Here is a 9,294-nt window from a genome sequence, read left to right as displayed (position 1 = left end):
TTTTCATAATCTTACCCAAATTTTGTAGACTATTTTATAGGTTTTACTTAAACTACCCAACAAAAATATAATCATCAAGGAGAGTTTTGGATGAAGTTCTTACCCAAATTTTGTAGACTATTTTATAGGTTTTATTTAAACTACCCGACAAAAATATAATCATCAAGGCGAGTTTTGGATGGAGTTGTCTTTATTTAGTAAGAACTTTTGGAGTTTTTGGTGCTGGAGTTTTTGATGTGAAATCTTGATTTGTGCTATTTAAACTAGTTTTTTCATTGCATATATAGATTCAGCCCCTGAAAACCCCCTAGGACAATTCAGCGCATGAAAAAACCCTAGGACACTTTTATTGTGCAAAATTACCCATCAAACTTCTGATTCCAATTAATTCCCATCAGATTCTAGAAAATTAAACCTGAAAAATCCAAAAAAAAAACTTTTAAAAAATCACATTAAAGAAAATTAAATTTTGAATCCCATCCATATTCAATACCGAATCCCTAATTTAAACATAATAAAAACATCCCAAACATTCCCAAAAAAAAAAATGAATGTCACACCGCATGAACGCCTCTGCCCCACTTCCAAAAAATCACGCTAAAGAGTGAATGCCACACTACATGAACCCCGTGCCTCTGCCCCCCACTTCAATCGTGTTTCTGCTGTGCCCCCCACTTCAATCGTGTTTCTGCTGTGGACGCCATAACGGGATCACCAACCTCCATCATTCAATTTAACATGGGAACCACAATAAAACCAGGCGTCGCTGGCACACCATTTGATAAAACTCTGAAAAAGTCGAACTCCCCGTACTTTTTCTTCACCGAACCCGACCATCCCATTTCGTAAAGTTAACAGGGCACCAAAACTACGGCAAGAGCTATTTCCAACCCCATAACATATTTATGACGCCTGACATGTTGGGGAGATAGCCGTTTATAACGCGCAGCTTTTTCTTTTTTTCTATAATTATCCGGACGCGATGTTATAAAAAGTTATTTCGGGCGCATGTCAGAGTGTCATAAATATGTTATAGGATTGGAAATAGGACTCGCCCCAAAACTACTATCATTACACGCGAAGATTACGCAATTTACAACCGGAATTCTCGAATCATTATTAATGGCAATGGAGCTGTTTGCTCTCCAGCGTGAAATTTCGCAATCTTTGTTAGACTTATTTGCATGATTGTGCTGGCTCTAATCGGATATTCAAAGTATCCCGGCTTACAATTGTTTGCTGCAAGAATTCAATAATGAGGATCGCGATTTTAGGGTGCTGGGTACTTGTTTTTATTGCCAGACAGGTCTCTGGGGCTGCTGCTTGTTCGGCTCCAACGGTCACATGCGGCTTCAGAAGCTGTGACATAACGAATTTCAGAGGATCATGGCAGGATCAGAAGGTCTGCAAGGCCGAGAGAGTTGTGTATCCCAGAAGCGAGAAGGAGCTTATCGAGGCCGTCGCGGACGCTGTGAGAGAAGGGCGAAAGATAAAAGTTATGAGCGTCGGGTCTCATACTTTTAACCGGTTTCCCTGCCCGGGTGGCAATGCCGGAGTTCTAATCAGCACTCGGGACTACAATTCAAGAATCAGCGTGAACAAGAGCTCCATGACCGTTACAGTCGATGCCGGGGTTCAATTGAAAGACCTAATTAAACGTTTGGCTGCGGAAGGGCTGACCCTGCCGCATACTACTTACTGGGACGCAGTTTCCATGGCCGGCGTCGTGAGCAAGGCGGCTCACGGTAGCGGGCTCTGGGGAAAAGGCAGCGGCGTCTTTGAATACGTGGTGGCAATGAGTTTGGTGGTTCCCGCTACGCCTTTCGAGGGATACGCGAAGGTAATTAGACTGACGCAGAATGACGAGGATCTTAATGCTGCAAGGATCTCTCTCGGGGTGCTGGGAGCCATTTCTCGGATCACATTTGCAGTTGAGAAGATGTTCAAACGGTCGGTTGTTCTCAAGTTGAGAGACGATTTAGATCTTCAAGACGCGGTCGTGCCTTTTTCCCGAGGGCACGAGTTTGGAGACATAACGTGGTATCCTTCTCTGCAACGTGTTGTTTACAGGATAGATGACCGGGTTCCTGTTTCAGTTCCGGGAGAGGGAAAAAACCTACAGATTCTCTTCCGACCGCAGACAGTGCAGACTATCGTCCAGAGCAGACAAATAGGTAATCCCACTTGGATACAGGTTATTTTTCACCCTTCTTTTAACTTAGTTGTTGTTCGGTGGGAAACTTGTTTTGCCCTGATAGATCCTAATTGTTAGTTGGGAAACTTATTTGATGAACTTCATATTAAATTCAAGAGAAGCATCGAGTAGAGATCGGATTTGAATCATTGTTCAAAAATTCCTACTTCTTTTGCTAATTCTTTTTGTGGGTTTATGTTACAATCTATGGTCATTCTAGAGGTTCATTTCATTGCAGGTTCAAATCAAGCCCATTCCATCTCTTCTTATAGTCAGTATATCACCTCGAAATGCAGGAAGTAAAGGAATGAAATATTGGTCAATCTGACCCATTTAATTTTAGCGCTCTCGTAAATTCCATTTGAAATATAGTGGTTTTAGGAGTAGTCTTTAACGCGACTTTTTGAAAGCCTTTCCGGCGATTTTTTCCGGTGAAAATCCGGCAGTAATTTATTGGAATCCAAGTTTGATAGCTAATTTCTGCACAATGAAACCGTCCCAGGGGTTTTTCAGGGTGCTGAATCCGAATATGCAGTTAAAAAACCATTTTAACTGCAACAAATCATGATTTCATGTCAATTTCTTCCGCCGGATTCCGTCACCGGAATCTCAAAAAGTCGCATTATAGACAACTCCGTGGTTTTATAGCAATTATTAGGCATCATTCATGATTAGCACTGTCATTCATTATTCTCATCCAACAGATATCCTTTTGTCTTGTCGATTGAAAAAGCATTCTCATTCATTCATTATTCCCATCCGACAACTAGGATGAAAAACAATAAAATTAATCGTTACTTTATTAGTTCAAAAGGCATTCTCATTGTCATTTATTATTCTCATCGAACAGATATCCTTTTATCTTATCGATTGAAAAAGCATTCTAATTCATTCATTATTCTTATCCAACAACTAGGATGAAAACAATAAAATTAATCATTACTTTATTAGTTTAAAAAGCATTCTCATTATGGATGAAAAAACACTAAAGTTGATCATTAATTTAGATGTTTTGAAAATATAAAAATATCAGCGGTAATGCAGGGGTTAGGTGGATTAACTTTTCAATTTTTTTTCTAAAATATGGTATAAAAATATTGCTGTCTGAAATCATATAAATATTATATAATTAAAAATTTGAATAATTTTATTTAGTTATTTTATCGTTTTCAGATTAGTAATTTTAATCAAAATTTAAAAATAAATTTCAACTTTCAAATTTTTGCTCTGGAAAATATTCAAATTTTAAACAAAATACTTAAATTGCACTATGCATTATTGAATATATACACTAAATATAAATATATAATAAACATTTAGCAAAGCAATCACTATCTTAATTGTCAATTCTAGAAATATTTGGGAATGTAAGAGCCCAATCAAATAATTAACTTAACTTCATTTCAAAAAATTTCCAGAATTTACAGTCAAATTTATTTTCAGCTCAATATCACCCCCATTTGCCATTGATTAAGTAATTTTGACCACCCATCGTTGAGGTAAAATTGTTTTATTTCTGTTTGCAATTCTCTTTAGGTTGTGTTCTCCTGTTGTCTATTTTAACTATAACTGGACCTCTGGATCACTCTACATGGATTCTGTTCTCTATGACTCTTTTTATTATTAACGAACCTTAGGATCCACTATACAAATTGACATAGTTGCTTGTTGCTCTGCAGAGGAACAGATACAAGCAACCAAGAATGTGAACAAGCTCTGTCAGATAGCCAATACCGGACTGAGCCAGACAATGCAGGCAGGAGGTGGATTCCTGAACGATGGGATCAAGTTCACGGGATACCCCGTCGTGGGATATAACAACTACATGCAGTCCTCCTCTGAATGCCAGTCTGACCGCGAGACTAACCAGAATCACAAGGCAAACGTATGCTCGACTAATGCAAATCATTTGGAGGCAAATGATATCATCTGGGAGCTTTTTCTTCCACACTTCCATCGCCATTCCTCTTTCCAGTATCGCCAGAGCTATTGAAGACATCAAGCTCCTCCGTGACCTAAACCCTAAGGCATTTTGTGGGATAGATTACTACGGAGGATTTCTGATGCGTTTTATTAAGAAATCGGAGGCCTACTTGGGCTTTAATGAGGACACTGTCGATATAGAATTCTTCTACTATCGCTCTCGTCAACCGAATGCCCCCAGGTGGAATGAAGATGTGATGGAAGAGATTGAGCAGCTGCTTCTGCAAAAATATGGTGGAAGGCCACACTGGGCAAAGAATCGAGTGTTTACATTCGATGGAACTACTCAAAGAGCTGTGAGCCTGGAGAAATTCTTGGAGGTAAAGCAGAGACTTGATCCATTTGGGTTCTTCTCAAGCGAGTGGTCGGATGCTGTGTTGGGCACATGGAAATGGGCCAGAGTTCAGAGATGGCGAGACAGATGTGCCTTCGATGGATTGTGTGTCTGTAAAGTAGATCGCCATTGTTCTCCACAGCATGGATTCTTTTGCAGACCAGGGAAAATTTGGACAAGTGCTCGCGTTTGCAGGCAACAATGAAGAAAAAAATGGTTTTCCAGAGCGAATGTCACAGAATTGGTTACGGTTTTTGTATACCGTACCTGGTATTGAGATTGTATTGAGGGTTTACATAGTTTTTCTTTATAGCATGATATTAAACTAGGTTTTTTGTATACCGTACCTGGTATTGAGATTGTATTGAGGGTTTACATAGTTTTTCTTTATAGCATGATATTAAACTAGGTTTTCGTTGACGATGAGGTTAGGTTAGTCGTTGAATCATTGTAGTTCAGATCACAGATATCTTTGGTGAGATACTATGTAGCTTTGACAGATACATACATGTCCGTAAGGATTGAGTTTTAACCCTATCTGATATGATATGATATGAGTTGGAGGATTGATTTATACATTGTATACTATGTTAATAAAATTTCGGAAACATTGCTTCCCATGTGAATGAGATTTGGGAAATGGTTTTTCTTTCATTAGTATTTCAATTTCACTTGTATAATGTGGCTGCTATAACCAAAATCATATGGATAATTTATTTTCAATAAAATTCAATTAAAAAACGGATTTTAATTGAGATTATCTTTACGACATTTCAAGATTGGGTTGTAAATATATTTTTTATAATTATTTTGAAATTTGGTGATATAATTGGGTAGTTAAATAATTAATGTAGCTATAATTTAAATTGATGTTAAATATTTAAAGATATTTATTTATAATAAATATTAAAATATATTATTTTAAAAATAAAAGTTAAATTAAAATTTATTTTAAATTATTATAGTTATAAATTATAACATTAATTAATTATATGAATAGGTATGTTTAAATAGATATGTTTATTTTAAAATAGGTATTTTATAATGTTAATTTAATTATAAAAAGTGATTAAGTATTAAAAAGGTAAATTATAATTGTATTTTAAATTATTATTATTATAAATTATAAAATTAATTATAATTTTATTTTAAATTATGTTATAAATTATAAAACTAATTAATCATATGAATAGGTATGTTTATTTTAGAATAGGTATTTTATAATTTTAATTTAATTATCCAAAATTATTAAGTAGAAGGTAGAGATTTAATCTTCATGGAATATGTAAATTTTTTTGTTCTTCTAAGTTGGGTGATATTGCCTCTTGGTTAGAGTTATTTTTAATTGTTTTTTGTTTTCAGTGTTTTTCATGAAGAGATAATAAAGATGTTATTTTGAAATTCATTTTATTTATTTGTTTGTTAAGTAGGTAAGGTGAGTTTTTAGATGATTGGTAAGATTAATTCGTGGCTTGAATGACAACTATTGAAGGGTATCCAAGTTGTCAAAATTACCCTTACTATTTTTGGGCCATAACGCCCATTTTCACTAGTAATTGGTGTCCAGTAAAATTTTTAAAATTTTTCTTTTACAATTGATGAAATGGTCTTATTATAAATGAATTGATTTCATCTATCACAAATATTTCATATGCATATATATTAATATTACCAAACATTTTTATACAAAGGAAACTTGCTAAACCCCCTTGGGTTAACAACTATTTAACTTAGGCGTCAAAGATAACTTATTATGGAAGAAGTGCATCAAAATGTTTAAAATATTTGACAATGGGGAACTTAACATATTGCATGAATTTTTAAAAACATGGTTTAATGGGGGTAATAATGTATAATTAATTAAAAATATCTAAATTAAAATGATATTTATATAATTTGGAATTTTTTATTATAACATAAAATGAAATTTTTTAATAATATATATACATTTTAAATTTAATACTATTATAACAAAACCACAAGTTACATTTTGAAGCATGAAAATTCAAAAAAACAATTTCAGCATTCCTCGCATCACACACTAAAATTGTTCAGAATTTTTTCTTTTTTCCCTTTTCTCTTATGTACATCAATCCATCCTACTAAATTTTCAATTACAACTAAGGATAAACTCACATTCTCATTTTTTTTTAGAGAGCTCCATCGCTAATGGCTCAATAGAGTACACAATTTCTTTATTAGTATCTGAAAGGCTAGACGCATGGGAGCTTTCCTACCCACGTTGCAGAAACAACAATTTTGATGCTCTTTTAGACTCTTTTACTAAAGCATTCTCGTCAGCAAAGGGATGGAGTGAAACCACAAGGGCCTGCATTGAATCTCAGAGAGCTCATGCATCAGGGGTTTTCTTCTACTGCTGAGAAACAACCTACCTTTGACCTATCAAGTTCTTGACATTGGTTGTTTCCTTCTAATCCCTCCATTTGCAATTAGGTTTTCACGGTTATGAGGAATTGATAAACCCATTTGTGGTTGGGCATGCCTTTTGAAGATTCCCACTCTGTTGAAGAATTCTACACCTAAAAGTGGTGTTTTCATAATCCACAGGTTGAAGATATTCGTTTCCATCTCACTTTATATTGATTTTATCTAGTAAACCTTCACTCAAATCCAGTTCAACACAAATGCATATGAAATAGACAATTCCATTTGTCAATCTTTCACTATCTATTTTGGTGAGGCGCCTAATTGAATTTCCAATGGCTTCAAGAAAGTCTCGTTGAATCCACTAAAGGCGTACGTTAGGGAGTAGCCAAAGAATTCATGTAAGGGGGGTTAAGCTATGGGAACCATGGCTAAATCAAAAGACCTGCACAACCCTAGAACTAGGGCCTTTAGTTGAAAACCTATTGTTGGTCTTCGAGGTCCTTGAAGACTACTACAAAGTATCATTTGGAACAAAATAGAAAATCAAGATTTTGGCTCTAGTTCTGGTGAACCTAAGTCTTGAGGTTAGAAGATGGGTCAGTAGCTAGTAAACCTGCAAATAATTGTCTATCAATGATAATCCATTATCTTAATCTTTGTAAAAAACTCATCTAGAGCATTAGAGTCTTGGTTAAATGTTCCACCACAAGACTTGAAATATCGTTGGGAGGCTGGGAGTTGGAAGCTGCCTTAAAGGCATCCTTGAATGATACAGGTTTTGATGCCAAAAATATATCGATTCCTCTGGAACCTTTAAACATCTATGCCAAGAGAGAAATAAAGACATCAAGAATCATTCTTGATGCCATAATTACCAGGCTTATTTGATTCCTGTAAATTCCTATCTTCAAATAGGAGTCTCATCACCCGCTATAGGATACATGTCCATTAATTCATATTGCCTACAAGCGAAGAAACTGACCATAAAGAAAAGGGTCTTTCCTAACAGAGTTTTGATGAAAATATGGAATTTTTGGACATCTAAATCCCTCAACCTAAACTTAAGAGAGAATGCATTCGGATTTGGAGGTAAAGAATCCAGTCACAAAAAAAATTCAACAAATTCCAAACAGTTCTTGGAGCCAAGACGGGTTAGGGAATTACATTAAACATTATGCAGACTAACCCACCCCACTCTCGGAGAATTCAGTCAAACATTTCGAAAAACACATTGTAGAGATGGTCGTCACTCTCTGAATTCTTCTCGTGAATTGCACCATGTGGTTTCCTTTGATGTTTGTAGTGTTAGAGGACTAACACAATTCGTGAAAGGCATTAACACGCAAGCCCATCATCACAAACGGTGCGTTAATATAGCAAAGAGAAATTAAAGCCACGTTAATCGTCATAAAGTGAAGAGTGAAGGTTTTTAATTTCTTTTCAAAGGGATTTTAAAAGACCATCTGAGGGTTTATATGTTGAGAGTATTTTAAGAAAATTCAAAAGTCTTTTAATGTATGATTGAGTGAGCTCAATTTTTTTTTTTTTAATATATTAACATTTTCAAAAAGGGGATTTTGAAAAGGGTTTTTTTAATAAAAAAATAAAACTTGGGGTTTATTGGAAAGGATAAATTTTAGGGTTTTTTGAAGAGAAATTTTTGAAGATAGATGGATTTATCAAATTTCCAATGCTAGTTTTCACTGTTTATAGGGAAAGATTATGATGTGTGGGCCATTAAGATGGCGACCACATTGCAGGTTCATGGTGTTTGGGATTATGTCCAGTTTGCATTTTCATAACCTAAGGATGACGCAAAAGAATGAGCTCTCACTAATATAGAGAGGGATATATGGAAGAAATAAAAGAATAAGAATGCATAAGCATTGTAGCTTATCCAGAAAGGAGTGGACCGAGCAGTGTTCCATAAGATTATGATCACATCTTCAGCATAGGAAGCATGGGATACTTTGGCGACAAGCTATAAAGGTATGGCCAAAGTCAATATTGTTAAGTTGCAGAATACTAGGAGAGATTTTGAATGTCTGTAGATGAAGGAGATAGAGGACATTGATTCTTTCATGAATCAAGTCATGGCTGTCATAAATTAGTTAAAAATTTATGGTGAGGAAATTAAAGATCAAACAATGGTTGAGAAGGTCCTTAGATATTTTTCTATCAAATTTGATGTTGTGGTAGAAGCCATATAAGAAGCCAAGGATTTGACATCACTGGCAGTTGATGAGTTCATGGGATCACTTCTATCACATGAGGCAATGATAGACAGAAATAAGGATTTTATTTTAGAGATTGCTTTCAAAAGTCAGGTTTCTATTTCAAGAGACAGAGGTCGAGGCAGAATTAGATTGAGAGGCATGGGATGAGGCTGAAGACA

The 9,294-nt window shown here is 35.2% G+C and overlaps 1 pseudogene across 1 annotated transcript; it reads left to right on the top strand.

The window, feature by feature from the left end:
* Window positions 1–1,235: 1,235 nt before the first annotated feature.
* LOC149209043 (L-gulonolactone oxidase 3-like) lies at window positions 1,236–4,834 on the top strand (annotated as a pseudogene). Its single transcript, XR_016252176.1, has 2 exons — window positions 1,236–2,174; window positions 3,874–4,834. The product of XR_016252176.1 is annotated as an L-gulonolactone oxidase 3-like (transcript).
* Window positions 4,835–9,294: the final 4,460 nt, after the last annotated feature.

The sequence above is a fragment of the Pinus tabuliformis genome, chromosome 1_2 (genome assembly GCF_031772625.1).
Source record: "Pinus tabuliformis cultivar Carrire ecotype Pingquan chromosome 1_2, CPIR1, whole genome shotgun sequence".
NCBI classification, from domain to species: Eukaryota; Viridiplantae; Streptophyta; class Pinopsida; order Pinales; family Pinaceae; genus Pinus; species Pinus tabuliformis.
This window is presented reverse-complemented; position numbering and strand designations above follow the sequence as displayed.